The sequence below is a fragment of the Anolis sagrei genome, chromosome 2, assembly GCF_037176765.1.
Source record: "Anolis sagrei isolate rAnoSag1 chromosome 2, rAnoSag1.mat, whole genome shotgun sequence".
NCBI classification, from domain to species: Eukaryota; Metazoa; Chordata; class Lepidosauria; order Squamata; family Dactyloidae; genus Anolis; species Anolis sagrei.
In genome coordinates, this window is record NC_090022.1 from 170,133,343 (window position 1) to 170,140,141 (window position 6,799).

The 6,799-nt window shown below is 42.7% G+C and overlaps 1 protein-coding gene across 1 annotated transcript in view; it reads right to left on the reverse strand.

The window, feature by feature from the left end:
• The window catches only part of LOC137096102 (uncharacterized), a 234,386-nt gene extending 228,759 nt beyond the window's left edge, over positions 1-5,627 (reverse strand). The window contains exon 1 of the mRNA XM_067464104.1: positions 5,601-5,627. The gene's annotated coding sequence lies outside the window, so the exon portion shown is untranslated. The remainder of the gene's footprint in view (positions 1-5,600) is intronic.
• Between the last annotated feature and the right edge of the window lie 1,172 nt (positions 5,628-6,799).

Here is a 6,799-nt window from a genome sequence, read left to right on the forward strand (position 1 = left end):
CCTATATGGTTCCGGCCCAGTTTACCTGTCTGAACATATTCTCCCTTATGAACCATCAAGGCTGTTAAGATCTTCTGGAGGGGCCCTGCTCTCAGTCCCACCACTTTCACAGTCGCGTCTGGTGGGAACGAGAGACAAGGCCTTCTCTGTGGTGTCCCCCTGGCTATGGAATTTTCTCCCAAATGAAATTAGATCTGCCCCCTCCCTCCTGACATTCAGTAAGCTAGTAAAATCATGGCCATGGACTGAGGCATTCCCAGGATGATGGCTGAGACCGGCAATTGACCAAAGTTATGGACCACAAAATGCAGACTGAATTGGACATGATTTTATCTTGGCAAATTGGCTTATATGTATTTTACTCTGTATGTATTTTAATTCACTGTTAATGTTTGACCCTGCATGCCTTCCCCTTTCCCTATGAACTCTGTGTATGCCCCATGCCCCATTCATTATATGTATGTATGTCTGTATAAGAAATTATGAAGCAAAGTGACCTTTTCATGAACTATGCCAGCAACTCATGGCTCAAGGAATCTCCAAACTTCCTGAGCTAATAATTCCCTAAGAAAGGACTTGACCAAAACCCATTTGCATGGACAATAAGTAAATGGCTCCTTTTTTTCTGGATCTCGGAGGGTCCTGATGGCCGGGCCATCCAGGACCATGGAGTCCCTGGATATACTGAATCACTCAGATCTTCCCATTTGCGAGGAACAGGGGATTGTCATTGTCTCTCCCCCGCTGTGTCATTTCCCATCTCCGAAACCAATCTCAACTTCATCAATGGAATCAATATTGCAGGACGGTAGGACAATGGACCTGGTCTTTTGGGACCAGACAAAAATGTTTCAAAAGATCAGGACAATAACCCTGACCAGGCTGGAGAGCCTAAAGCTATTGCTTGGTCACTTGGCAAACCCCAGTGTAAGGACGTATCAATGCCACCAATAAAAAGTAAAGTCGTGCGTTAATCCCACCAAATGGGACCACCAAAAAATGTAAGGAAGTTCCTAGACTGCTATTAAATTAAACTGCCACCAATATGTTTAGAGACGCTGGTCTTAAAGTCTCTGTTTCTCTATTTGCGTTGTGAGGTAACTTTGGTAGAGTGGAATGCACCGAACGTAAAATCAATGGAGGAGGCAGGTTTAAAATACAAAGAGAACAAGTTTATTGTTAAACAAAGCGTAATTGTTGCAATATTGAGATGTTGAGCTTGGCATATGCTTGATGGTTACAATATGGCTTGGTTGAGATACATTCAGGCTTTAGATGTTACAATCTTATAAACTCCTTCTACAGTGAAGTGCTTTATTATTTCAGTGTTCCTTGTTGTGAATATTCTCACTGTTTGTCCTATACCGGATCAAACCACTGATCTCCAGTCTTACACTACTGGCGATCCTAAAACCCCCTCTGTTAGATTCTTTTTAACTCAAGCAATCTAACGAGGTTTCCCTTCAGCTCCCTTGCTGAAGAAATATTCACAAACACTAAAACTAACTGAATCTATACTGCTTCACACCACAGAGCCCTAACTGACTCTGCCCTCTTCTCAGGGTCTCTTCCTCCTGACTGAACTACTTTTCCAGAGTCCTATCTGACTCTGCTCCTCCTCTCAGGGTCTCATCCTCCTGACTGAAAATTAACTGTCACTTTCAAACCTTTTTCTCCTTAAGCTCCGCCCACCTCCTCTTCTGCCTTGTTACCATGGCAACCTATCTCTCACAGCTAGGCCATAGCAACCAATGTAAAACATAAATACAGTTTAAACACAGTATAATAAACACTTTATAATAAACACATCTCTACACCAGTCATTCGTAATCCTATCATTCATTCATTTCAGTCATTGTTTCCCTGTTGCCCACCTCCTTCCACTTCATTGGCTGAGTGGCCAAAGCAGGGTTAGGGCTCTCATTGGATCCCCTGCTGGCTTGCTGACGTCAAAGCCAATCACAACGAAGCCAGCTCAAGGGGATGGACATGGGAACTTCTGAACCTGAAAGCTATATATTCTGTATTTACCTGCCTAGCAAACATGTCGGCTTGTTTAGCAGATTACTGCAGTCATCATCCTTTCCAACTGGAATAGAAAATAAACTTTGGTGGCTTCTCTTCAACTTGGTGAGATTTATTCTGGAATACTAGCTTCTTTTTCTCACCAGGCTAAACCCACAATGGTTTGGATCTCACTATCTACAGCCATTCTAAATTGCTTGACAACAAAACCATATAATCCATCTAATCAGATAATCCAGATTACCTGCTTTGAACTGGATAATGATAATATTAAAATTTTTATTTCTTACCCACCTGTCCTCATGGCTGAAGGTGGGTCACAATACAAAGTGTTGGTTGTTACCTATAAAGCGCTGAACAGTGTTTCTCAACCTGGGGTCTGGACCTCTGGGGGGATCGTTTCAGAAAGCTTTAATATGGATATGTTATGAAACACGCAGATGAGGTAAGCCTTGTATAAGTAAACAGAAATGCATCTTTCACCAGCCTACACTTTTCATATTTTTTATCTTTTATAGCTCTCTGATTCTATGGTTTTTATAAGTACATTTTCAAGGAATTCTAATATTGTTAATTGAATAGATTTTAATTTAAGATAATGACATTGTAATTGATATCCTTTCTATATTAATTCTGAAGGAATGAATAGCATTGTGGCTGTAAATTAAACAGTTCCATATGTGGATTTCCTCTGCAAGGCCCCTAAACTCTTACAGCAGTTTGGAGAGAAAGAACTGCTGCCTGATGAATGTGAGGAAGAAATCACCTTTTATCTCGCAAAACCATAGTTTTTCCTCTGGCAAACATTGATTAGAGAATCATGCTGGAGGAACTAGGCCCCATCTACACTGACCATATAATCCAGTTTCTGAATGCAGATTATCTGCATTAAACTGGATTATATGAGTCTACACTGCCATATAATCCAGTTTAAAGCAGATCTGTATTCAGAAACTGGATCATATGACAGTATAGATGGGGCTATGTAAAAAAAAGGGGGGGGGCTTTATCCATGAATTCTTTTTACTGTCATGAGGTCCTGTGCTCTTAACGGCAGTGAATATGGAGGGTTGATGCATACACTCGCCTGTCACAGAATCATAGAATCAAAGAGTTGGAAGAGACCTCCTGGGCCATCCAGTCCAACCTCCTGCCAAGAAGCAGGAATATTGCATTCAAATCACCCCTGACAGATGGCCATCCAGCCTCTGTTTAAAAGCTTCCAAAGAAGGAGCCTCCACCACACTCTGGGGCAGAGAGTTCCACTGCTGAACGGCTCTCACAGTCAGGAAGTTCTTCCTCGTGTTCAGATGGAATCTCCTTTCTTGTAGTATGAATCCATTGTTCCGCATCCTAGTCTCCAAGGAAGCAGAAAACAAGCTTGCTCCCTCCTCCCTGTGGCTTCCTATCACATATTTATACATGGCTATCATATCTCCTCTCAGCCTTCTCTTCTTCAGGCTAAACATGCCCAGCTCCTTAAGCTGCTCCTCATAGGACTTGTTCTCCAGACCCTTGATCATTTTAGTCACCCTCCTCTGGACACATTCCAGCTTGTCAATATCTCTCTTCGATTGTGGTTCCCAGAACTGGACACAATATTCCAGGTGTGGTCTAACCAAAGCGGAATAGAGGGATAGCATGACTTCCCTAGACCTAGACACTATGCTCCTATTGATGCAGGCCAAAATCCCATTGGCTTTTTTTGCCGCCACATCACATTGTTGGCTCATGTTTAACTTGTTGTCCACGAGGACTCCAAGATCTTTTTCACACATACTGCTCTCGAGCCAGGCATCCCCCATTCTGTATCTTTGCAGTTCGTTTTTCCTGCCAAAGTGGAGTATCTTGCATTTGTCCCTGTTGAACTTCGTTTTGTTAGTTTTGGCCCATCTCTCTAACCTGTTAAGATTGTTTTGAATTCTGCTCCTGTCTTCAGGAGTATTGGCTATCCCTCCCAATTTGGTGTCGTCTGCAAACTCTGAATCCTTGTCTTTTGATGAACTTAGTAGCATCAACTGCCCCAGCCATCACATTTAGTAGACCCTTTGCCCATTGGCTATCCCTCCCAATTTGGTGTTGTCTGCAAACTTGATGATCATGCCTTCTAGCCTTTCATCTAAGTCATTAATAAAGATTTTGAACAGGACCGGGCCCAGGACGGGACCCTGCTTTTGGCACTCCACCCGTCACTTCTTTCCAGGGTGAAGAGGAAGCATTGGGGAGAATCACCCTCTGGGTTCGTCCATTTAACCAATTACAGATCCACCTCACCGAAGTTTTGCCTAGCCCACATTGGACTAATTTCCTTGCCAGAAGGTCACGGGGGACCTTGTCGAAGGCCTTACTAAAATCCAGGTACGCTACATCCATGGCATTCCCCGCATCTATCCAGCTTGTAACTCTATTGAAAAAAGACATCAGATTAGTCTGTCCGCCTAGTTCTTTTCAGATAAGTGGACAGGAGATTGTACACAACATCCTAAATGCTGTATATGGCTGCCCCATACGTTTATGTAAGGAAATTTTGAGACTGGTTGTTCATTTTTTCAGATGAAAATGAGAAATCTAACCCTTTGGATCCTTTGCCCTTCTTAGTCCTTGAAATTGGACGGTCCCTTATAGTGCATTGAGAATACTAACTATAACTAGTAAAATTAGCCTTCAGGGTTGCAGGGTGTACTTTCTTTGCTTGCTTATTTTAGCTCTAAGAAACACCAGCTGGAGCTTGTCACAAAAGTATATACAGTGAGAGTTAAAGAATGTTGAGTGCAGGAATTTGCTTTGAGGGCCTTGATTGGAATGAACACAGTCGTCCAGCATAACAGTCTATTTCGGGTGGCCCCAAGCTTTTCTTTTGTCTCAGCAGTAAAAACTAGGGTGGAGGAGGGGTCATTTTGTTCCTTGGGAAGCATGGTATTCACATCTATGGTGGGATTGTGAAGAGATAAAAATTCTGGAATCAAATTCTAAACCAGATTGAATTACAAATTGAAGTAAAATTTGATATAAATATGCAAATTTTGTTAAAAGGATATATGGTGATAAAAGAATTAAGGACCAAGATCAAGAATTAATAATGATATTTAGAGCAACACACATAGTAATATGTTTGAAGTAGAAAGATAAAAATAAATGGACACTTGAAAAATGGTATGAAGATGTGTGGGTACAAATACAACTGGATGTTATGAATATTAGAAGCAGCAAAAAAACTATGGTCAGACAAACAGAAGAAAATTAAAGAAACGTGGACTCCATTTAACAAATAGTTACAGGTTGTTAAACCAAATGATGAAAGCTGGAAGAAAAAAATTGGATAGAATGGAAAGAAGACTCATGTAACGGGAAACAAAAGGAAGAAGGGCCTTTCCAGACAGGCCGTTATCCCAGGTGCGTCTGCATTTAAGAAACACGGATGTTCCTGGGGGCCCATGTACACTCACCCCAAAAAGCATGCGCTTTCTGGGGTGGGTGTGCTGATGTTGTACTGGGACTTCCCAGTACAACACTGGGACACTTAACCGCCTCCCATAAAGCCCCCCTAAACTGAGTAAAGAAGGAAAAGAACTCACTCGGCCTCCATGGGACGGCTGCCGGAGATCTCCTGGCATGGTATTCCGCAAAAAAGTGAAGACCTGGCTGTTTGAGCAGGCATTCGAATAATTAGTGCAATGATTGGTTAATGAACACTGGAATGGAACAATGGATGACGAATCTGGAACATGTTTTTGATGACGAGATGACAGTGAATGGGTATTGTAGTAACTGTTTATTAATTGTGTAATGTGTTAGGTTGTTAACTGTTTTTATACTGTAGCACTGAATTTTTGCTGTTCGTATTTGTTGTGAACCGCTGTGAGTCGCCTTTGGTAAATAAATAAATAATGTACAAATGACGTGACAGGAGAAGGGGGGACAGGAGCGATCCCCCCCCCTTTCTCCTGGCGCTACATTTGTATGCGCCAGGAGATTTCAGGCAGCCGTCCCATGGAGGCCGAGTGAGTTCTTTTCCTTTTTTTACTCAGTTTGGCTTTGGGGGAAGGGGTTGGTATTCCCACAGTTTTTTGGGCTAATTTAGCCCGGAAAACCGTGGGAATACTGTCTAGACTGCAGTATTCCAAGAAGGCACAGAATAAACCCACTATAAAACTAATTTGCCACAAACCAGGGTTTTCCTGGTTTGTAGAGAATTAATTGCAGGCTACCCAAAACGTTGTCTGGACAGCCCCCTACAACTCCCAAATGTCAAGTTTGGTCCAGATCTATCATTGTTTGAGTCCACAGTGATCTTCGGATGTAGGTGAACTACAACTCAGGGTCAAATTCCCAGCAACTGCAACTCCCAAATGACAAAATCAACCCCAGTATTCAACTTTGGGTGTATCGGGTATTTGTGCCAAATTTGGTCCAGTGATATCCTGCAGAGCAGATATTTTCATTACATTTCATAACAGTAGCCAAATTACAGTTATGAAGTAGCAACCAAAATAATGTGATGTTTGGGGGTCACCATAACAGGAGGAACTGTATTAAGGGGTCACGGCTTTAGGAAGGTTAGAGGGCCCCGTGGCCTCTGAGTCCGGCCTTCCAAGGCGGAGGAGCGGAAAAGGGAAGACATGCAGGGCCACCCTTCCTTCCTTCCTTCCTTCCTTCCTTCCTTCCTTCCTTCCTTCCTTCCTTCCTTCCTTCCTTCCTTCCTTCCTCCCTCCCTGCCTGCCTGCCTGCCTCCCTGCCTGGTTGTTTTCATTTGAAAAGGTTCCAGGTTGGAATT